Source organism: Humulus lupulus, chromosome 1 (genome assembly GCF_963169125.1).
Source record: "Humulus lupulus chromosome 1, drHumLupu1.1, whole genome shotgun sequence".
NCBI lineage: Eukaryota > Viridiplantae > Streptophyta > Magnoliopsida > Rosales > Cannabaceae > Humulus > Humulus lupulus.
Window position 1 is genome coordinate 11,067,489 of NC_084793.1, and position 25,767 is coordinate 11,093,255.

Genomic DNA, 25,767 nt, shown 5'->3' on the forward strand with positions numbered 1-25,767 from the left:
ACCATCATGCATTTTGATCACAACTGACCCTATGCCCTCAACCCTACAAGCTTTGTTGTATCCTAGTATAACTGAACCACTTGTCAAATCCTTGAATTCACAAAAGAATTCCTTGTGAGGTGTCATGTGGAACGAACAGCCTGAGTCAAGAATCCATTCTTGTCCAGTTTCTTGACTTGAGACTACTAGAACATCAAATGAGTCATAGCCATCTGATGCAACACTAGCATCTCCTCTTTCCTTCCCTTTGTCTCTTTTCAACTTTTCCTGCAAAGCCTTGCACTCATCTCTGAAATGACCCTCTTTCTTGCAGTAGTAGCATTGTTTTCCAGCCTTTGATTTCGATTTAGACCTCTGTCCATGATGATTGTTCTTGCTGTTGTTGCCATTGTTAGACTTGTTCCCACTAGAACTTGAATCCCTGTTCTCTGATCTGCCTCGTGCATACAAGCCTTCACCATTATTCTCACCCTTTTCCTTAGATTTCTTTTGTATCTCTTTAGAATTCAAAGCAGCTTTCACCTCTGACATAGTCAAGGTGTCCTATCCATACAATATAGTATCCACAAAATGTTCATAGATTTTTGGTAATGAACTGAGTAAAAGAATACCTTGATCCTCATCATCAATCTTGACCCCGATATTGTTGAGATCCAATATGATCTTATTGAATTCATCCAAGTGTTTTCTGAGTTCCTTGCTTTCATCCATATTGAGAGTGTAAAGTTTCTTCTTGAGATAGAGTTTATTTGCAAGTGATTTCTTCATGTGGATGCCTGAAAATTTCTCCCATAGACCAACAGCAGTGTCTTCACTCGACACTTCTCTCAAGACCTCATCTCCAAGACTGAGAAGTATAGCACTATGTGCCTTTGATTCTATTTCCTTCATCTTCTTCTTGTCATCTCCAAGATTCTTAAGCTCTTCTCTGTCAATAGCTTCTGAAATCCCCTGATGAACAAGTAAAGCCTTTATTTTGATTCTCCATAAGCTAAAGTCATTAGCTCCTATAAACTTATCCACTTCAAACCGTACGGAAGCCATTTGAGATCAAATCTTGATCTTTCTTGAAACCTTGATGTTGTTCTTGATGGTCCTCGAACCTGGCTCTTGATGCCACTTGTTGTAACCACAACCTCAAAACAAAAACAAAAACACAAAACAAACCAGAAAACAATTGATCAAATATCAATTATCAAGCATCAACACAAACTAGTTTTAATCAAGGAATCAATACCAAAATAGAATGAAAAACATAAAGAACACAATGCACATACGTGGTTCAAGTGAATGTTGGCTAGACACCATTCTACTCCACGGCCAAACCAGCCACAAGGGCTATGTAATCTCTTTATTAACTTGAGTTCTTAATTCTGTACATCAATGGAGTCTTGCTCCAATAATCTCTCTTTACAGTGATACATGTTCTCTCAAATCTCACTTCTTTCTTACTCTGTATTTCTTATTACATAAAAATAGAATGAATCAAAGTGATAGACTAGGAGCCTTATATATATACATGAGAGGTAAACAACTGACTTAACCTCTAAGACCAGAGTACCAACTGTCATAACTGATTTAAAATTCAATTATGATGTCCAATAATAGCTGAGTTGACCTTGAGCATTTGACCAATACTTAACATTTCAGCTCACTTTTTTTTTATTATTTTATATTTTACTTATTTTTTGCACACTTGTGAAGCTGCTTATTTTGCTATCTAAAGTCTTCTACCGAATCCAAAGCTGGAGACACTAGTGCTATCTATATGGTATGTTTGAAATTTGCTTCCTATGCTGATTCCATTAGAAAATTATGTGAACACAAGAAAGAAAATTATCCTGATTCCATTTTCTACTTCTAGTAGATAAGTAAAAAAAAGGAATCAAACTCCAACCATTCCTTTATAAGACATCATCTTTTCTTTCTATAATATGAATTAGTAAAGATTCCCTTATTAAGAGTATCACGACGACTATATTTTTACATGCTCTATGTAAGAGTGCTGATGTTATACACATTTGGTGTTTGTTGTTATTTTTTATGTATTATAAATGCATATACTTTAGCCATAAGTGGTAAAAAGCCTTTTGTTGTTGTTCATACTATTCTTGAGTGATTATTTGAGCATGTTGTTTTATTCTAGACATCTTCTTGTAGAGTATGTTGATTAATGTTATTTATGTATTTCATATTCTTCTAAATATATAAAAATTAAGATTTTGATCATCTTTGTTTAGAGTGGAGAATGGACATTAAAGATGATGCAAATAGAGTTGACATTACTACAAAAAAGGTTTTTCTCTGCGGTTTTTTACTTAATACACTACGGTTTTCGAGAGTATTAAAAAGCGCAGTATATTCGACCACAAAAAAAGTGGGATGCCAACCGCGGAGAAAGAACATCTTTCTGTGTGGTTGTAATAAGCCAACCGCGGAGAAAGATGTAATTTTCTTCGCTGTTTTTTTAAAACAACCGCAGAGAAAGAAAAAAATTTCTCTGCGATTTTATTGAAAAAACTGCAGAGGAAAATATTGTAATTTTTCAAAACTTTGACGAAGGATAACTTTGTGCTCGGTTGTCCGTTTTTTGATGTTTTTTCTAAAACTTTGGTATTTTTTCGAGATCTATCTAGCTGCATACAAAGGTAATCTGAAAACCTGAAGAAGAAAAAAAACCATTTTTTCAGGTTTGGTCACCGAAAAATCTGAAGAAAAAAAATTCAGCAACCAAATTAATGATTTATGAAAAACCTCTCAAAATTTTGATTTCTATTTGTCTATTTCGCACAAAATAAACTCTAAAAATAATGATGAAAAAAACAAAAAAACTATACAAAAAAAGATATATAGATCATTACCTATTTTGAAGCTCAAGAACACAATGTATGACAAAAAATACGGTGAAAATGGACAATTTTTCGACCAAATTCTAACTATTTTTACTACCAAAAACCTGAAAATAGACAAATATCAAGCATCTACTTCAGTTTTTAATTAAGATTAGCTAAAAATGATGAAAAAAATACTATGATTAAGGTTGAAAGACATACCGCCGCCGCTGAAGAAGTTTTTCGCGAAATGAAGTAGGTTTGCGAACCTTGTGAGGAAGAATGAGTTTATATATAGGTCTGGAACCTTTTCTCTGAGAAAACAGCAGAGAAAAGTATTGTAATTTTTTTACAACTTTTACCAAGCATAACTTTGTGCTTGGTTGTCCGTTTTGAGTGTTTTTTTTAAACTTTGATATTTTTTCGAGATCTATCCAAAGAAAAATACTATTTTCTTTTAATAGATCTCAAAAGAATATCAAAATTAAAAAAAAAAAACACCCAAAATGGACAACCAAGCATAAAGTTATGCTTGGTAAAAATTTTGAAAAATTACAATACTTTAAAACCGCAGAGAAAAGTAGTGCAACTTTTCTCTGCATTTTTTTTAAGAATACCGCAGAGAAAAAATTTCCACTTCCCATATTTCCTACTTTACATTGCGCTTTTTTAAAAACCGCAGTAACATAGTTCCTAAGAGTTCTTCAATCCTTTTCTCTGCGCTTTTTATTTTAGATAGAAAAAAAGCGCAAAGAAACCCTATATTTATAGTCGTGTGAACAATTAGCTCAAACATGACTTTGGGCAAGGGACTACCTGCATTGATGGTTAGTGAAATCATATGGAGATAATGCTCGAAGGTTTTCATATTGAATGTTTGTATTTGTAGTGCAAGCATTTGGATTATCCAGATAGCAAAAGAATATTAAGAGATTAGAAGACTTCTTTCAAGAAATTGAAAGGAGAAGGAAAACTGTATACTATGCTTATGTATTTTGTTTTAGTTAATTTTTGTAATTTTTTTTATGTTAGGTGTTTATTGGGATGTTTTGCGTACATAAATTTTATTTATTTATTTAAATTATTGAAATTTTTTATAAGAATTTATTTTATCATAATGTCTACAAATATACATTAAATAATCAATATATACATTTTCTCAAATATCATTTAGTAACATTTTTTTTTAAATGTCACTAAATTTATTTTTTAATAGAAAAATTAATATGTAATGTATTATTATAAATACTTTGATGATAATTAAGTGTGCTATTTAATTATTTTTAATGATATTTTAAAATGTCACTAAAAACAATAATATAGTGACATTTTGAATGTCACTACACTTTTACTCACATTGTCATATCTTACATTTGCCACAAATGTCACTAAAACAATAAATGTTACTAAAACTAAGCAATTATGACATTTTTAAATGTTACTAATTAGCATTACCGTGATGTTTGTAATTTTTCCAAAACTAAAATAATTTTTTTAAAAAATCAATAAAAAAAAAGGAAAAATGACATGTGTCACCGTATATCTCAAAAAAATTTGAAATATATGGTGCCTTTCATTTTTACGTTTTCCTATTTCAAATATACGGTATTTTGAGCTTTTTTTTTTTTTTTTTATAAAGTTACTTTTGAAAACAAACAAATAATAAAATAGCTTTTTTTAAAACTAAATAAAGATTAAAAAGAAAGTGCAGAAAATGTGCTCTTCCCCTTCTCTCTCTATCATTCACTTCTTTATTCTCTCTCATTCCCTTTTTCGTCCTTCTTTCTCAGCTAGTCTCTCCATTTTCCCATTGATCCAACCATTTGTTCTCCTGCTTTGTTACATTTTTGTTGGTTTGAACTCCAATAGTTGGGGTTTCAAGCTTTCTTTTTCTTTATTTTCATTTTGTTTGGTTAGCCCTAAAAGAATTCTATGCCAACACTACTTTGATCGAGTTGCCTTTTGAAAATGAAAGACCGCCATTTCGAGGGTGAGAAACTTTTAATTCGACGATGGTAGACAGGGTCGTTTTGATGGCATGTGCGGATCTCATCTTTTGCAAGCATTGGTTTTGTTGTTGTTGTACCTTTTCATCTTACTTCTGCAGAGGCAAAGTGTTGTGCTTACAATATACTGTGATCAAATGCTTGCTTTAGATCATCAATCAGTGATTAGGCAACAAGCTTTTCAGCTTATTAGGTGTTCAAGCTGCGATGGAGAACAACTCTTGTTAACTTCTGTATTAGTATAGTTGCTTACAACAAGGGGGCTATAAGGTAATGTATGTTACAACCAGGGCTCTTTTCTTTTTGGTGTAAATTTTAACAATAGAATTGCACTTTTATCAAATATATTGCTCAGTATATTTTCTTTGGGACTCGAAAAGAGATATTAGAATTGTCAACAAAAACAAAATTAACAAGACCCTATGTTTCATTTTGTTTATTTTGCTTGATTGAAATGAGTAAAATATTTCAATGCCCTTTAAGCATGGTCATTTTATTGGGTGCTTTAAGTTCAATCCATTGACTTTAAACAAAGAAAATGTTCACTTTTATGCAAGAAAGAATGGTGTTATATGTTATTTTCTGGATATGTAACAATCTATTATAAGTTTGTAAAGTATGTTTATTGTTTAATGTGGTTTTGTAACAGTCTGCTACACTTTTGTAAAATCAATTTGCAGTATGATTTGGTTCTATATGTTACAATTTTGAAAAGTTTGTTTCCATATTTTTGTTGTTATAGTTTTGTAAAGTCTGTTTGCAATATGATTTGGTTCCATATGTTATAATTTGGAAAAGTTTGTTTCCAATTTTTGTTATTTTTATTATTTCATGATTTCACTAAACTTCTATATATTGAGATTGAATTACTTTTATGTTCATACCTTTGTAAAAAGTTTGAAATATCACTTTTTTCTTTATGCAAATATGTTTCTTTTTAATTAGTTTAGTTTAGAATCTCATATGCAAATCAAGGAGGTTCTACTTTTGCTATAGAGGGTCGTGTAAATAGCTGTACTTATCTACCATAATCACTCATATAGCTTTCTAGCACTCTATATTAAGATTCTAGGATAGTTTCTTAACCTTCACAAGGGTGTGAATGTTTATAATAAGTGTGTTTAATGAAATGTTGGTTACAATTTTTATAATTTGTTAAATTTTGGTTATCTAACTATCTATTACAATTTCTTGAATTTGTATTATAGTTTTGTAGATAGATACTGTATATTGACTTTTAACAAGTATTTTTCTAATAGTTATTGTGTTTTTATTTTTTATTTTCAGGGAAAAGATTGCAATTGCAAAAGCTATTTTTATTTTTTTTAAAATAAACTACATGTTTTGAAATTTAATTCAAGTAATAGTTTTGTAAAGTTTTTGTTACAAATTCGTGAAGTTTTGTGGGTGGGCCTCCATGTGTAATGGGCTCTTTATTAGGGTAGGTGTTGTAAAGTTATAATTAGTTTTAGATACAGTATTTATTGAATTATTTTTGTAATTTACCGTATATATGTGTAGTTACCGTATTATTAGAATTTTTTTTTTAATTTACCGTATATTTGAAATTTCCCTAAAATAAATTGTCGGGTCCAAATTAAAACGGCTAATAGGCCCAAGCCCAAAATCTATGGACTTCTCTTCATGGGTTTCCGCCTAATAATTTCAGTAGCATACAGTTGGAAAGGAATAAATAATCCAACTCAGCTTGTTAGATTCCAAGAATTTTCCATATTCATGTTGAGAAACTACTCAGTATCCCAAAGCATAGAGATAGATACACATACATAAGAGTAATATTATAAAACCGTATACAAGAACATTCCTGTAATGTGCAAGTACTCGTAGTAGTGATCACTATTAATTAATCTATTTCCATATAATTTTCGAAAATGAAATTCTACACATATATATATAGAGAGAGATATTTATATTAAAACAATAATGTATATATTAATGTAATAATTACAACCTTTTGTGAATAAAAGAATTCATGATTAATTTATACAACCTACTTTACATTTTACTGTCTAAAATGTACTATCCTATATACGTACATGTTACTAGTAATATTATGTGAGAAGCCCTAGCTAGATAACAAGCATGCATGCATATGCATGCTGCAGATCATGATCATATATACATATACATATACATATACATATACATATACATATACATATACATATATACATATATATTATAGCTAGCCATGGTTCGAGTAGACTACATTGTGGGAGGAATTGCCGGGGATAGTACCGTTAGGACTCGGAGGCCGGTTCTTTGATTCTCTATCCACCGAAAAATTACTATGCAACGTCGTTGAACCATGTAAAGCCCTGCCTGCCGCGGCTGCTGGAATTATATAATTCTGTTTGGCAGCTGAGAAAACCAGCAAGAAAAGTAGAAGAACAGCAGCCTTATTATTGGCAAAACTACTACTAGTAGTAGTGTTGATCTTGGAGCCTAGAAATTGCAACATTGTATGTATATATATATGTGTATGTGTTTCTGGAAAGTAAAAGGATTCTGTGTATATATGAAAACGGAAGACCAAGGATCGATATTCTATATATATATATATATATAAATATATGTTTATATGATATATGTATCGTCATATATGTACATATATTTATAGGCAGAGAGAGTGAGGATAACGTTTTTATCTACAAGTGAGTAACTTGTAAGCGTGATCAACAAGAATCAATTGAGAAAGTGGTCTGTAAATTGTGGATTCACTTCATGTAAATTAAGTCCTTGTGGTGGGAAATTTCGCAATAAAGGAATATGATTATTTTAAAGATGTATTGGTATAATAACTTACTATTAATTAATTACAATATGTCTAAGAATCGATATCAATCCTTTAACTTTTCATAAAAAACAAACTCTATCTATGAATATTATAAATATATATATATATAAGCTTTATACCTTGCGGCTTCTCGAACGCGCAGTGGAAGTTTTCTTGTAAGTCAATAGGGAAATGTGTAGTATATATTCGCCTACATATCTTTTCTATAGAAATGTTTTGGCTTTTAGTTAATGTCAACTGCCCCCAACACTATTTGTCAAATACTACAAACTACAAAGTCAACGTATTTGATTCTCAAAATTTTCAAACTTGCTCTATGTTTACAAGTCAACCAAGCTTTTTTTTTTTTTAATTTATTCTATATTTGCGTCTATAAAAAAAAATACTGCAAGAGATCGATGGTCGATGACAATGGAATAAAAATACTGTTTTTCTATAACTACATATACATATACTCATAATTATGGCTACTAAATCATAAGGAATTAGTTATTTAGGGGGAAATTCCTTATTTGTTACTCTTTTTTTTTTTTACTGATGCTTATATAGTATCATATATTTTAAAATTATATATATTTGATATTCGAGACTCAGATTTAATAAATAATTTTTTTTTTATATTTTACTTATTTTTTGCGAAGCTATTTATTTTGCTATTTAGTCTTCTACCGAATCCAAAGCTGGAGACGCTAGTGTTATCTATAAGGTATGTTTGAAATTTGCTTCCAATACTGATTCCATTAGAAAATTATGTGAACACAAGAAAGAAAATTATCCTGATTCCATTTTCTACTTCTAGTAGATAAGTAAAAAAAAGAATCAAACTCCAACCATTCCTTTCTAAGACATCATCTTTTCTGTCTATAATATTAATTAGTAAAGATTCTCTTATTAAGAGTATCACGGTGACTATATTTTCACATGTTCTATGTAAGAGTGCTCATGTTATACACATTTGGTGTTTGTTGCTATTTTTTATGTATTATAAATGCATTTACTTTAGCCATAAGTGGTAAAAAGCCTTTTGTTGTTATTCATACTATTCTTGAGTGATTATTTGAGCATGTTGTTTTATTCTAGACATATTCTTGTAGAGCATGTTGATTAATGCTATTTATGTATTTCATATTCTTCTAAATATATAAAAATTAAGATTTTGATCATCTTTGTTTACAGTTGAGAATGGTCATTAAAGATGATGCAAATAGAGTTGATACATTGCGGTTTTCGAGAGTATTGAAAAACGCAGTGTATTCGACCGCAGAGAAAAGTGGTATGTCGACCGCGGAGAAAGATGTTCTTTCTCTGCAGTTGTAATAATCCAACCGCGGAGAAAGATGTACTTTTCTCCGCAATTTTTTTAAACAACCGCAGAGAAAGAAAGACTTTTCTCTGTGGTTTTATTGAAAAAACTGCAGAGGAAAGTTTTGTAATTTTTCAAAACTTTGGCGAAGCATAACTTTGTGCTCGGTTGTTTGTTTTTGGTGTTTTTTTTAAACTTTGGTATTTTTTTCGAGATCTATCTAGCTGCATAAAGAAAAAACTGAAAACCTGAAAGAAAAAAAAAACCATTTTTTCAGGTTTGGTCACCGAAAAATCTGAACGAAAAAAATCCAGCAACCAAATTAATGATTTATGAAAAACCTCTCAAAATTTTGATTTCTATTTGTCTATTTCACACAAAATAAACTCTATAAATAATGATGAAAAAAAAACTATACAAACAAAGATATATAGATCATTAACTATTTTGAAGCTCAAGAATACAATGTATAACCAAAAATACGGTGAAAATGGACAATTTTTCGACCAAATCTTAACCATTTTTACTACCAAAAACCTGAAAATAGACAAATATCAAGCATCTACTTCAGTTTTTAACTAAGATTTAGCTAAAAATGATGAAAAAAATACTAAGATTAAGGTTGAAAGACATACCGCCACTGCTGAAGAAGTTTTTCGCGAAATGAAGTAGGTTTGTGAACCTTGTGGGGAAGAATGAGTTTATATATAGGTCTGGAACCTTTTCTCCGCGGTTTTCAGTTTTCTCTGCGGTTTTCTTAAAAAAACCACAGAGAAAAGTATTGTAATTTTCTACAACTTTTACCAAGCATAACTTTGTGCTCGATTGTCCGTTTTGAGTATTTTTTTTAAAATTTTTATAATTTTTCGAGATCTATCCAAAGAAAAGACTATTTTATTTTAATAGATCTCGAAAAAAATATCAAAGTTTAAAAAAAAATCCAAAACGGACAATCGAGCGCAAAGTTATGCTTGTGATGGACCCAAAACGGGTATGTTTTAAATATTTATACTCACAAGCGCACGAATCGTATTTATAGAATAGTGTTCGTGTAAGCACGAGGTCGAATCCAAAGGAGTTGACTTAAATCAAAAGAGAAAACTATTTTTACCAAAGTGAAATAAATTTCTAACCTAGTTCCAAAAATTGATGTGTTTTATTTTAAAATAAAGAAAGAAAATACTAAAACAAATTAAAATAAATAAACTAAAAAAGATTTGTTTTTAATAGTTATTTATAAAATTATTAAGATTTTAGAATCCACAAAATATAAATCATAATATTTATTAATATGTTGACTTCCCAAGTTTTAGTGATAATTGAAATCAATCTAATTACCTTTTCCAAAACATTATACTTCCTTTAAGCTCTCTTTAATTAAAAAATATAGATTTTCCTTCACTTCAATAGTATAACTTCAAAGCATTAGTTGTGAATCAATTTAATGAAACTACAAAAAAATCAAATAATGTTATTTCTAAAGCAAAATATAGTATTTTTGTTCTAAGCATTGGATGTGAACAATTTAATGACACATCTTAATCAAAGAATACTATGTTTTTGCACAATTAAGAACCAAGTAAAATATGTTCTAACAATCTAAAATACATGATATTATAGATGAAAGAAATATTTAGAAGAAGAAAAATCATAAACTTTATTGCTCATTTTGGGAGGTCAACATAAAATAAACACTATATAGTTATATTTTGGTTTATCCTCCACCTTAATAATTTTAAGTGGATTAGAAACCCATAACTATCAAAAACAAAATAAAAATTACAACATAAATAGGAAAATTTGGAGGAGGAGCCTCCAAATTATTCCTCTAAAAATACATAAAAAGTAATCTAAGAAAAGAAAAAGATTGAGAGAATAGAGAGATGGAATAAGTGGTGTAAGAGAAGGTGTGCTTGAAATGGTGAAATGAGACTCATATTTATAGATAAATTCTTTGGTAAAGGATAACACTCCTATTGGTCTAAAAAAAAAGCACATGGATTCATGCTCAAAATTGTCATCTTTTCCTATAGTTACAAATCCAATGGTGGAGAAAGAAACACATGGATTGATGACATGGCATTGTCAAGAATTGGATTGGGCCTTTCATTTTGGGCTTGATTTATTCATTTCTTTATACGAACATTTTATCAACATTTCATTTGCTCCCAACAAATACACCTACATAAAGAAATTAAACACACATAAATTAGTAACAAAATAATTAAACGAAATAAATACAAAAAACAAATCAAATACATAAAATCAAAATAAAACTAATAAATTCAAAATTACTTAAAAAATTGATAAATTAATTAAAAACTCAAAAACTAAGCAACAATTGACTTATAAAATGTGGTAAAATAACTCTATTTTGTAGAGTTATCCCACCCCCAAACTTAATGTTTTGCTAGTCCTCAAGCAAAAGAAAAATTAAAAACACACTTTTTTTTTTTTTTTAAATTGGAGATATCAAATATTTTCCTCAAAAATTGCATAATGAAAGTAGCTCAAAGAAAATTAGGAAGAGACATTAAGCTCATGTAATTAATCCACTAGTCAATCTTGCTTTCAAAAACTAATTTTCAATATGGAAACACAAAACTATTTACCAAATAATCATGTGGAATTTTGGAAAAATTTATGCAAAGATAAAATAATTAAATCTCAAGAAATGATGAATTAATTTTTTTTCGTACCAAAGTCCCATAGGTTCGTTTTTCTTATCTCTCTCCACTAATGTAGAACAACACAAAATCAAGGATCAATAGGACTTTATAGGCTTGTAATGTGCGGGTAAAGAAAAAGGTGAGAAAAATGATATTGAATTTAAGCTTAGATCATTTTTTCCTAACACATGAGTATTTCCGAACTTTTTCACTAGACATCACAATATTTCAAGTATACGCCATAACATTTCCATAGTAATTCTTTCCACCCATTTGGAATCTTCAATTTTTTTTTTTAGCTTGTCACAATATATATATATATATTTTAAGATGTGGCTTTCCGAATTTCACTTTGGTAACAAATCAAGATGCATAGCTCTATGATATTTTCTCATGTGTAAAGAATGAAATTTATGAAGAAGTTTTAGATTTCACATATGGGTAAAACAATAACAAGGCTCGTGTTTGGCTCAAATGGGGTAAACTAAGGAATAATGTGCGTAACGGTGATTAAGTCAAAAGGCTCAAACGTTCCAAAGATAGCCTAAATCATTTCCCTAATGATGTGCTTTTCTAGGATTTCGCCTCAAGAGATAATTAATCGAATTCTAGGACTTGTGAGATTTACAAAATTTTATGCTTATATAAATTAATCTAAATTACACAAAAATTCTTAGAAAGATAGAAAGTGTTCTTTTATGAAAAATCTATATTTAAGCAAGACTAACCCAAAGATTAAAAATAGAGCTTAAGAAATATTCACATTTTTCTAAGAACTAAATTCAAATTCAATTTATCATTTAAAAATGAAAAATCACCAATTTTTTTTTTTTGAACATTTTATAAAAAAAATAAAAATAAAAAAAACACACAACACTACCCCCAAACTTAAACAAAACATTGTCCTCAATGAGCAATAAATTTGAAAAAGTTAAGAAAACTCCCTTGAATGTATGCTTCCATGATTTGGCTCCTTCGTTTTTGGGCTAGAAGTTTCCTTCAAACTTATTTGAACTTGAAAAACATGAAACAAACACACAACAAACGTGAAATACACAAGGAAATACAAAATGGAACTTAAAACTTATGGGTTGCCTCCCACAAAGCGCTTTAGTTTATAGTCTTTAGCCCGACTATTTTTTTTTTTTATCCTACACCCAATCGATGGTGTAGAATTTCATTTGTAGGGTGAGCTATAATGTTGATGCAAATGCCATAAATGAGAATTGAAAGCATCATACCTACAAAGTAATTAGAGACATGCAATTTTGGTGGCATTTCAATGAAGTAAGAAAATTGCACATATTTTTTATCCTCCTTTTCAAATTGAGTATGTATGCAAATTTGCTCAATTATTGGCTCTTGAGGTACAATTGTATTTTTTTCATTTTCCTCATGAGCCCCATAAATCAATTCATCAAACTCATTTGTTTCAATTAGCAATTGGATGCTTTTTACAGGTTCTTTGAAAACTTCGTTCATTTTTTCACTCTCGGTCTGCACTAATGGATCGGGAATGGGTTGACTAGTAAGAACTTGTATTTCCATCTCTATCAAAACAGTTGCAAGATGACCTATTTGTTTCTCGATGTTGGAAATAGATCGAGATTGATTTTGTAAAATTTGTTGGGTTGATTGCATGAACTGTTGTATGGTATCCTCTAGAGATGGATTGATTTCTTGTTGAGGAGGATATGACAGATCGGGTTGGGCATAACCTAGATTAGGCATGTTGAATTGATGCACATGGTTCATTGGAGACAAGTTTTGACTCCATGTAAAATTTGGATTATAGGTGGGATCAAATGAGATTTCTGAGGAATTCCCATAAGCATGCACATCATTGGTTTCATTATAATCAAAGTGCGAGGATGCATAATAGTTGTACTCAGGCTTCCAACTAAAATCAATGGGATTTTCCAAGGGATGACTACAATTCTCATGGTGATGAGAGTGAAATGCACTGTTTATCTCCCTAGGGTCATCTTGAGTTTGCCTAGCTTGTAAGACATCTAGTGTTCTAGACAAATTTTCTATTTGAGCGTTGATGTCTTCTCTTTCCCTAGGATGATATACATTGTTAAAATTCCTAGTACTATTCCAAGGGCATCCATTTTGGCTCATGTAACCTATGCTACCAATAGGAAACATGGTAATAACTCAATGACAATTTTTTTTGTGAAAATCTCAAGAAACCTTTTCTGATATGGAAGATCAATTGAAATTGCAACCATAGAGCATAATTAGAGTTTCAAGAGATTTAAAATTTTTTTTAATTAAAATTACAAGAAACAAACAAAATTAAATAACAAAACACAATTAGCAAGCATAAATGAATAATAAAATTAAATGACAAAGACAAGAAACATTTTCTGATGAGGAAGATCAGTCGAAACCGCAACCACAGAGCATACTTAGATTTTTTTTTTTTGACAATAAAAATAAAATAACTAGTAGAAGAATTTTACTCACCTTGACACAAATTGTTTCTCTTCTTTACAACTCCCTGGCAACGGCGCCAAAAACTTGATGGACCCAAAACGGGTATGTTTTAAATATTTATACTCACAAGCACACGAATCGTATTTATAGAATAGTGTTCGTGTAAGCACGAGGTCGAACCCAAAGGAGTTGACTTAAATCAAAAGAGAAAACTATTTTTACCAAAGTGAAATAAATTTCTAACCTAGTTCCAAAAATTGATGTGTTTTGTTTTAAAATAAAGAAAGAAAATACTAAAACAAATTAAAATAAATAAACTAAAAAAGATTTGTTTTTAATAGTTATTTATAATATTATTAAGATTTTAGAATCCACAAAATATAAATAATAATATTTATTAATATGTTGACTTCCCAATTTTTAGTTGTTGACCGCGTTTTTGGCCAACGACGTGAGAACGTCAAACACAACAAACCTTCAAGAGAATTCAAACGACACAGACAGTTTAATAAAGAAAGTAAATAACACACACAATTTTTATAGTAGTTCAGCCCCAATATATTGGTAATAGCCTAATCCACTTAGAGATTTGATTATTTTATCTACACCCAAGATCAGATGAATCTGCGTCAAATGAGTTTCTTCAGTGTAAATTCTCAGAATACAAAAGAGTTCTCTCTCAAGAAAAAGCACTTTCTCTCTCTAGAAAACTCAGACCAAAACTTCAAATTTCCAAAAGTCCTTTTCTGATCCCATAAGCCATGTATTTATAGGCTTAGGATCATACATCGATATCCCCTAGGATCGAGATATTTTATTATTCGTATTATATTTAAATTACAAAAAATATTCAAAATGTAACAGAACCCCCAATTTGCGTGAAGAATGAGAGATTCTCGCGTACGCCCAGACTGATTCTTGTTGAAGCCGTTTCTGGGAATCTTGACATAGTTTGTTCTATCTGGTTGATGAGTATCACCTTCTGGTCGGCCATACTTCTACTGACCAGTCACGCACTTGGCTGGTAGGACACGCACTCCTCTCGTCTAACATGACACTCTGGTCTAGCATGCCATGTCTCTTGTCTAACATGGCACTCTGGTCTAGCATGCCATGTCTTTACTTGGACAGTCATGCACTTGCTGGTAGGACATGCAAGTGCTGGTCGGACACATGCATGCTGGACATATTCAAGTGGTAGGACATGCAAGTGTTGGTCGGACACATGCATGCTGGACATATGCAAGTGGCAGGACATGCAAGTGCTCGTCAGACACATGCATGCTGGACATATGCATACGGACCAGGCCTTTGTCTCTCCTCGGACGCATGGTGTCCGATCGGACACACCCCTAGCCCAAGTACACGCCTACTTGGATTCATACGGTTGGCCATGCATCTCCTCGGGCCTAAGGTGTCCGACCGGACACGCTCAACTTGGTACCATGCCAATCATGGTCCGCTCGGACCGACCCACGCCTCTTCGCGGATACAAGGCACGCATCCTCCTCCTTCTCCTCGGATGCCTCTCCTCGAGCATAGAGTGTCCAACCGGACACTTGGATTGCTTCTCGGACGTATGGTGTCTGACCGGACACGCATCGGGCTCCTCGGGTGCACTTGGCTCAGACATGCCAATGCTGGACAGCAGAGTCACTCCTGGTCGGATGCAACTTACCCGGTCGGTCATGACACCTCTCAAGCAGTCAAAACTCTTCATTGATGTACTGGGCCACTTCTAAGCCAGATCACCCCAACCATTCCTTGCCACTTGTCATTTCTATTGCCACATCATCATTTTCAAATTTTGGGGATAACATTTGCCCCCCAAGTTTATTATCTGATTCTTCACATAATAAACTTTTTTCTCCACAGTTGACGGCATTATAAAAAATAACAGTTCATCTTCCCGCCATGCAGCAGACCACAACTTACAGACCACGATCATTGCAAGCAACTGTCCGTGATCATGGGGAGAAAAAATAGCCCAGGAATTGCAAGGGTCCAAAAATAAGTGGTAACTCCCACTTTTTTCCTTTAAATAATCCTTACCCTCTCACATTCTCCCTTACACAAGAAAATCAAATTTTAAAACCCTTCTTCTTCTTTTTTTTTCTTGGCCGAAATTTCTTGTCTTCTCCTTCCTTTGGCCTAATCTTCAAGGGACTTCAAGGGGAAGCTCTTCATTTCTTCAAGCAATCTCCAAGAAAATCAAGGGTTCTCCAAAGTTGGGTAAGTCTTCTCCCCCATGCTCTCATATTGTTGTTATTTTTTTCAAAAATTTCATGAAATAACATGCTATGGCCGAAACCTTATTGGGAGTTTTTCCTTGAACTTGTTCATGAATCTTATAGATATAATGTGTTGGGTGGCTACTTTGATGATGTTTGTGCTATGGGTAACCCAACATTATCTTCAATTTCATAAGAATTTCAAGAAAAATAGGTCAATTTAGTATAAACCATGATTATGGGTTTTGGGGTTTTTGAGGGCATAGATGGTTTCAAGAGCAAGGAAAAACTTTTCAACTTCTATATTTTGATCTTGTGATTGTGTGTTTTGGATGAGGAAACATGTTTATGTTAGGGAATATAGAACTTTGCTTTTTCGAATTGGGTCATGTTTTCGGCTAAGGAAAATAGTGGAATTTTTTGGTGAGACTTGGGAGTAAGGCTGATCGGCTATTGTGTTTTTTTTTTAAACATGTGGTCCGATCGGACCACATATATGCTCTTTGAACCAAGTCGCATCCGACCGGACTTCCTTTGGGCTCCTCGGAGGTGCATGGCTCGGACACAGGCCAGGCACGGTCTCTCTCCTCGGACAGGAGCATGGCAGCGCAGCTGCTCGGATGGACATACCCCAGATGCGTGGCTACTCGGACGCCACTCTGCTCGGACACGAGCCTTGCTGTTCGGACGTCTCGGCCCTTCGCATGCCTGGAGCTGCTGCTGGTCAGATGCTTCGGCATTAGTACTCGGACACTCATGCGCACCCGCTCGGACTCACATGCTCAAGGCACTAGACGCACCACTCGGATGTTAGGCACCCCTTGGCTCCTCGGAAGCATCTCCTAGGGTGTCTAGGCACCCGACCGGACCAAGCATGGCATTCTTCATGCCATATTTTTTAAACATTTCTTAGGCACCTTTAAGCACTAAAATCTTTTTTCCATCCATGCTATATTTTTACCACTTAGATAAATTTTTCTAAGTATATAAATAAATTTTGTTCTTGTTGAATTTTATCTGTATGGTTGCTCACCTCCCCATTTTTTATTTACTTTTGTAGATGAATCGCTTTGACTATAGGGGAGGTGACAACCATACGGACTCTGATACATCTATCCCACAGTCAATCGAGACTCCTCAAAACAGCGATTCCTCATCAAAATCTTCCACCAGTCGTACTCCCGAGGATCGCCTTCATCGCTTCAAGCGGATCCTTCCCCGTTCAGCCCTGTACTTCCTCCACGAGGAACAGTTTCTTCAGCAAACTGCACAGTCGACGATGAGGGTGAAGAAATCTAATAGACTCCCCCAGGACCAAGATCCACAAGTTTCCCGTAGAGCGGTGCAAAAGGTGGTGGAACGCAGTGAGGCCCGCACTGCAACTTCTTCAAGATCACCCTCTCAGGAGTTTGCCACTGAGGTCCAGCACTTGGCCATTCAAAAGCCACGGAAGGGGAGAGAAGAAGCACCTTCCTGGTTCACTGCCCAGCCTTCAAAGCTCAATCTCGGGACGTTCCACAAACACATCCAAGCTTTGGGTTTGAGTGGGGTGAACGTGACATGCCGGGGCCCTCATCAGAGAGCCAATAGGCCCGGCGGAGCATACTGCGCCTGGTCCAGGCACCATATCCACGCAGGAGCGACACTCCCACTACACTCCTATTTCCGGTCTATAGCGGATTATTTCAACGTCTCCCCATTCCAGATCGCACCGAATGGGGTCCAGGCACTGTCCGCGCTGTATATTCTCTACTTTCTGCAAGGTTGGGATGAGCCCACTCCTCAAGAGGTACACTATTTGTTCGACTTCAGGACTAACCCCAGCCACAAGAACACGGGCTTATTTCACCTCTATCACAGCCAAAAGGGGATTAAATACCTTAGTGGTATCGCACACAAGTCGAACCCTGGGAAATATTACAGAGAATATTTCCTCACATCAGACATCAAGGCCAACAACTTGGCTTTTACACATGCGGGTCCGTTCCAGCAACCCTTGCCTACTCAAGGGATGTTCAATCGAGCGGAGGCGTTGGCTAACATGAGTACCGAGGAGAAAGACGTGAAAAGTTTGGTCATTGTAGATTACCTTCAGATGGTGGGCCTGATACTATGTAACCAAAATATGACGGTGGAAAGTACCACTGGGGAGAAAAACACGACTGATCAGTCCAATGCGGGCACGGAGGTAGTGACTGACCAGTTTTCTCCTGGGCCATCTGCGCTTTCTCATAGACCTGGCGACCTTGTCATTAGGGAGCCTCAGTCTGAGCCTCAGTACAGATCTGCTATTCCCGCTCGGTCCGGGAAAGGAAAGGCCATCCAGATTGAGAGAGAACTCAACTCATCTTTGGACGACGAGGATGACTTCATCGATTAAATTCTCAACTCAAGTCTAGTAGTCATAGGAATATGTTTAATAACTTGGTGATTCGAGACTAATAAAATTGTAGTAGTAATATACTTATCTACATTTTATTATATATATTTTTTCTAACGAATCTCATGTTTTCCTTTTTTGCAGACCCAGAGATGTTCAGGCACTGCATCGTTCCTCCTGCTCCAAAGAGGAAGTCTGGCGAAGGAAGTGGTCTCACTCCCCCGAGGAAGGTCCCGAGGGCAGTGCCACCGAGCCAGGGGAGACAACCTGAGGGGCCAGTTACGATCCTGTAGTTGACCCCTTCCTCACTTCCTCCATCAGCGAGCCTAACTCCCCCAGGCCCGTCCGGCCCGAGCGAGGCACTCCGAGCTGCTGACACCAAACTCAGGGGGGCAGCTGATCAGACCCTCCATGATGCATCAACGATTCAAGGCTTTGAATCTTTTCCTCGACTTAGTGTTGATGTTGTCTTAGATAGAGGGATTGCTCAGCTGACAAATCTAAGTGCTCTACCACAAGATAGATTGTTACTTACATTAATGCTTTGTAGTAACTTATTGTTTTTCATGCAGACACTTATGATCTTCTGTCACGCCCAGCACCGATCAGTCGACTACAAGGAGTTGATCAAGGTCCTAAATGATCAACTCGTGAAGGCTCAAGCGAAAATGGACGCTCTCCAATCCAAGCTGGAACAAGCGGAGAAGACTGTAACTGAGCAAAAGGAGTCTCTCAAGGGGTTGGCTGATGGGAATGATCAGCTAACCCAAGCCAACAAGTCCTTGACTGATCAGTTAGACATACTGACTCATGAGAATGAGGGATTAGCTCACGAGAACAAGGGACTAATTAGCGAGAATGAAGAGCTGAAGCAAGAAAAGGAGGCCGATCTAACCTGCTACGAGGAGACTTGCTTTAACTGCTTCTACCAGGTGTGGAAGCTAAATAAACCCCTCAAGCTCGACTTTCTCACCGATGAGATTAAGGCAGAGGAGCTTGCCAGATGTGAGGCCAGGGCTGCTGAGGAAGCTGCTAATCCTACCGGCCCTACACCTGCCTCCTCTACACTATCATTTCGAGCGAGAGGAGCAGTTGATGCCGAGGAGGGGGTTGATCAGCCTACCAGAGCAGCCAACCAGTGACTCCTCATCCTACCAGAGAGCTTCTGCATGACCAGTTGTAGTCCTACCAGTCTTTTATCATAGTTTGTTTTATTTTTTATACTTTTGCTCGTATGATTGAGCTGCTTGGCACTTGCACTTTACTTTTCTTTTTTGACTAGCTTGAAACTTTTAAGTCTTTTTACACTTAAGACATTACAAGTTTATTGTGAATAGTAAAGTTTCTATATGCCTTCAATTTCACATGAGTACTTAGTTTTCTAAATTAGAAATTCTAGACATTTCATAAGTCCATACTAAATATACTTCCTCATGCTCTTATTGCTCTAACATTTTATCAGCATAACGTTTATTATCACACGAATATCTGCTTCTAACTTAAAATTTTTTAAAAATTCCAAGTTACTTAAGCTTCGTCAAACAAGTTAGCTTAATGGCTTTTTCGACTTCCAAATTTACAAGTCAGCCTAAAAACAGATATCTTTGCTCGTGCTCTTATTGGCTGTGTTGAAGTGCACGCCAGTATTCCTTATGTGCATGCCAGTATACTCTATGTGCGCGCCAGTATATTGTTGGAGTGCACGCCAGTATGCCTTATGTGCACGCCAGTATACTCTATGTGCCCCCCAAGTGATTGAGGGTTGAAAAATCCTTGATCACTTACTACTTGACCGAATTTGTCCAAGCAGTGACTACTCGTGAAACACATAGAATATACAAACATATTTCAGCAGTTAATCACTACAAAAACATGTAATTATTTAAATGTTGGTCATTCATCTCATGGATACCGACCAGTTGAACACTATTCGGTATATATATTTATTTTTAGAAGACCTGTTTTGTTTAAATCGTAATGATAGTTGAACACTACCAAGCAAGAATAATCAACACATATGCAAAATTTGTAGCAAGATTCGACCACGCTGCGTGTGATCTCTTTTATTACTCATAATAATAAATGACAAAACGTGTCTAACAACGAGTTTCAAACAAAATAACATTGTTTAAAATAACATGACTGGTTAGCAAATAGCCAGTTCACAAACAAAAAACTTAAATAACAAGTTAAGCACTTGATACAAAGCTACTACTCTGTAAGCAGTATTTATTGATAATATTTCCTCAAGTGCTCGCCGTTCCAGTAATTCCTGATCAGCTCTCCATTTAACCGAGCAAGCTTGTAGGTGCCGGGTGGCAAGACTTGCTCAATTTGATATGGTCCTTCCCAGTTTGGTCCTAGCACACCAGCTGCTGGGTCTCTGACAAACACCTTTCTGAGGACCAAATCTCCGACATGGAACTTTCGATCTCGGACTTTGGAATTGAAGTAGCGTGCCACTTTTTGCTGGTGAGCAGCAACTCTCAAGTTTGCCTCCTCTCTTCTCTCCTCGAGGAAGTCCAAGGATTCTGCTATCAATTGATGATTCTCCTCCTGGTTGTACATGGTCCTTCTATGAGATGGTGGGTCTATCTCCACAGGTAACATGGCTTCATACCCATATGCCAAAGAAAATGGGGTATGTCCAGTTGCTGTCTGGGCAGTAGTCCTGTATGACCAAAGGACTTCTGGTAATTCTTCCGCCCAAGCACCCTTAGCTCGCTCCAGGCGCTTTTTCAGAGTGTACTTCAGTGTCTTATTTACGGCTTCAACCTGCCCATTGGCTTGTGGATGGGCTACCGAGGAGAAACTTTTAGTGATGCCATGCCGAGTGCAAAAATTGGTAAATATGTCGCTGTCAAATTGGGTGCCGTTGTCAGACACTATCTTCTTAGGCAGACCATAGCGACATATTATGTTCTTAACTACAAAGTCCAACACTTTCTTCGATGTGATCGTGGCTAATGGTTCGGCCTCAGTCCACTTAGTGAAATAATCTACTGCAACCACTACAAACTGCACTCCTCCTTTCCCTTTGGGCAATTTCTCGATCAGATCAATACCCCACACTGCAAAAGGCCATGGACTTTGCATTTGCTTCAAGACATTTGGGGGCGCTCTGGGCACTTTAGAAAATCTTTGGCATTTGTCACACCTCTTCACATATTCCATAGAGTCCTCGTTCATGGCAGGCCAGAAAAATCCTTGCCGCAAGATCTTTTTAGATAGACTCTGCCCCCCAGCATGATCTCCACAGAACCCCTCATGCACCTCAGCTAATAAATTCTTTGACTGGTCGGGTGTTATGCACCTGAGTAGAGGTAGGGAATACCCTCTTCTATACAACACCCCATCCATCATGTTGTACCTAGCAGCTTGCCTCATAATCTTCCTTACTTCATTACGATCATCTGGGAGGGTCCCTTGCTCAAGATAAGCAATGATGGGAGTCATCCAGGTGTCAGCTATCGTGATCGGCATGGCCTCTTGTTCATCAATGCTCGTCTCCGCCAAGTATTCTACCGGTACTATATTCAGAGTTTCGGCATCTTTTGCACTAGCTAGCTTTGCTAGAGCATCTGCATTAGAGTTCTGCTCTCGTGGTACTAGCTTGATGGTATACTCTTCGAAGTGTGCTAGCAGATCTTTGGTCTTATTTAAGTATGCCACCATGCGTAGGCCCCTTGCCTGGTATTCCCCCAAGACTTGGTAGACCACCAATTGGGAATCGCTATTTATTTCCACCGACCGGGCACGTACATCTCTAGCCAGTCGCAAGCCTGCTAGGAGGGCTTCATACTCTGCCTCATTGTTAGAAGCATTGAATCTGAATCTCAGTGCACAATGAATTCAGTGCTTCTCTAGTGTGACCAATATAATTCCAGCTCCTGAATGATGCTCATTCAACGACCCATCGACAAAAAGTTGCCAAGTAGGAAGTTCATCTTTCTGCCCAGTGACACTCTCTTGCTGGTCGGGAATGTCTGCAATCCCGGTACATTCAACGATGAAATCTTCCAAAGCTTGACCCTTAATAGCAGTCCTCGGCTCGTACTTAATTTCAAATTGGCCAAACTCAACTACCCATTTAAGTAGCCGACCAGATGACTCCGACTTCTGTAGGACTTGGCGTAGAGGCTGGTCAGTAAGGACCTTAATGGGGTGTGCTTGGAAGTATGGACGCAATTTTCGTGATGAGAGTACCAAGCAGTAAGCCAACTTCTCGATCACGGGATACCGAGACTCTGCTCCTATCAGTCGCTTGCTAACATAGTACACCGGGTGCTGCACTCTATCCTCCTCTCGTACTAAGGCAGCACTAACAGCATGCTCCGTGACTGCTAGGTACAAAAAGAGGTCTTCTCCATCAACTGGCTTAGAAAGAACAGGAGGTTGGGCCAAGTGCTCCTTTATGGCCTGGAAAGCTTGCTCACATTCTGCCGTCCACTCAAACTTCTTGCCTCCTCTAAGCAGGTTAAAAAACGGGACACACTTGTCCGTTGATTTAGAAACGAACTTGCTTAGAGCTGCAATCCGCCCAATCAAGCTTTGTACATCCTTTATTCTAGCTGGAGACTTCATCTCTATGAGGGCCTTTATCTTTTCTGGGTTTTCCTCTATTCCTCGAGAGTTCACAATAAACCCAAGAAATTTTCCAGAACCCGCTCCAAATGAGCACTTGAGGGGGTTTAACTTCATGCTGTACTTTCTCAGTATTGCGAAGCACTCCTCTAAGTCTCGCACGTGCCCTTCAGCTTCCTTTGATTTCACTAGCATATCGTCTACGTACACCTCCATGCTCTTGCCGATTAAGTCGCGAAACATACCATTCACCAAACACTGGTAGGTAGCTCCCGCATTCTTCAGTCCGAAGGGCATGACTCTATAGCAGTATAGCCCTATATCTGTTCGGAAGCTGGTATGCTCTTCATCAGGAGGATGCATGCTGATCTGGTTGTACCCCGAATATGCATCCATGAAGGACAATGTTTCATGAGCAGAGGTTGCATCTACCAACTGGTCTATTCTTGGTAAGGGAAAGCAATCCTTTGGGCATGCTTTGTTCAGATCAGTAAAATCTACACAAGTCCTCCACTTTCCATTGGGTTTGGGTACCAACACTGAGTTTGAAACCCAGGCAGGGTAGTATGCTTCCCTGATAAACCCATTCTCCTTTAACCACTCTACCTCCTCCTTAAGAGCTTTTGCTCGATCCTTGTCAAGCAATCTCCTCTTCTGCTGCACTGCTGGATAGCTTTCATCCACGTTGAGCACGTGACTGATCACAGTTGGTGAGATACCCACCATATCTCTGTGAGACCAGGCAAAGACATCTTGATTCCTTCGCAAGAATTCTATCAGCTGTGCTCTCACCTCTGCTTTCAACTTTTTTCCAATTTTGACCCCTCTCGTCGAGTCATTCTCATCTATAAGGACCTCCTCTAACTCCTCGGACGGTCCCACTTCACTTTCATAATCCCCAAAGCGAGGATCAAAGTCCCTTCCCTCACTTTGGGCAATGCCCTATTTGGTGACTTCATCACCGGATGGGGTCTTCTGCTCTTTTAAACCAAGAGTGCTTTCTTGGCCAAACTCCTCTAACATCTCTTCCTGATCGGTTACAACTACAAGACTTCGGTCGACATCCATCTCGTCCACCTCCTCTCTCTCAAGACATACAATCATGTTGCTCTCCTTGGCCCCCTTCCTTGCTTTAGCTACCGAGGCATTATAGCACTCCCTAGCCTCCCTCTGGTCTCCTTGGACACAGCCTATGCCAGCACTGGTCGGGAACTTCATGGAAAGGTGCCAGATTGAAACTACCACATGTAAGTTTGTGAGCAGTGCTCGATCAATTACCACATTGTAGGCGGACGGGCAGTCAACAATCAAAAACTCGGTCATTATGGTTTCATGTTTGGGAGCTTCCCCCGTCGTGACTGGCAACTTGATTGTCCCAGCTGGTGACAATCCTTCTCCAGTAAACCCATAAATGATTTGAGAGCATGGTTTCAAGTCATTAATAGATAGCTTCATCCTCTCGAAGGATGACTTATAAATAATGTTCATAGAGCTTCCTGTATCGACCAGACATCTCTTCACTTTCATATTAGCAATTTGGATTGTCACAACAAGAGGGTCATTGTGAGGATACCTCATGTGTCGAGTATCTTCTTCAGTGAAAGGAGGGACTCGCTTTCATATCTTGGGTTCTTTGGTGGTCGCTCCTCCACTGTCATAATTTCGGAGGTGGATACCGCACCAAATTCATGACGAAGGGTGCGAGCATACCTCTCCCTCGGCTTGTTGCTATCTCCAGCAAGATCTGGTCCTCCACATATAGTATCTAGTGTGAAGTCCACAGGTTCAGGTTGCAATGGGATCGTTGTCGCTTGAACCCAGGATTATTTTCTGAGCTCCTCGCTTCTTGGGTCTTCTCTGCTCAATACTTTTTTAGCTTCCCTGACCGGAGGAGAAACTCTATCTCATCTTTGAGATGATTACACTCATTCGGGTCGTGACCATAGTCTCCATGGAAGCGACAAAACTTGTTCATATCTCTTTTACTCATTTCCTTCTTGATAGGTGGGGGTTTCTAGTAGGGGACCTCTTGATGACTGGCCAAATAGATCTCTGCTCGGCTTGCCGAAAGAGTGGTGTAGTTGGTGAAACGAGGTTCATACTTAGTTGGCTTGTCGTTTAGTCCCGACTTAGCCTTCTTCTCATTGTGGCGTTCAGACCCGTTATTCCCACGTTTCTTACCGCCATTTTGATCATTTCAACCATTCTTGGGGGGATTAGTTGATCCACTTGGGTTGTTCAGGCCCTTCTCTCCCTTCTCAATTGCATCATCTAACTTCATGTATTTGTCCGCCCGGTCCAAAAATTGTTGCAATGTTGAAATTGGGTTGCAATGTATGCTGTCCCACAAAGGACTCCGATAGATAATGCCGGAAGATATTGCCACCATCTTCCCCTCATTTCCTACTGCAGTAGCTCAGTTAGCTTCTCTCATGAACCTTTGTATGTAGTTCTTGAGAGACTCATCTTTCCCTTGCTTTATATCTGCCAAGTGATTGTCATA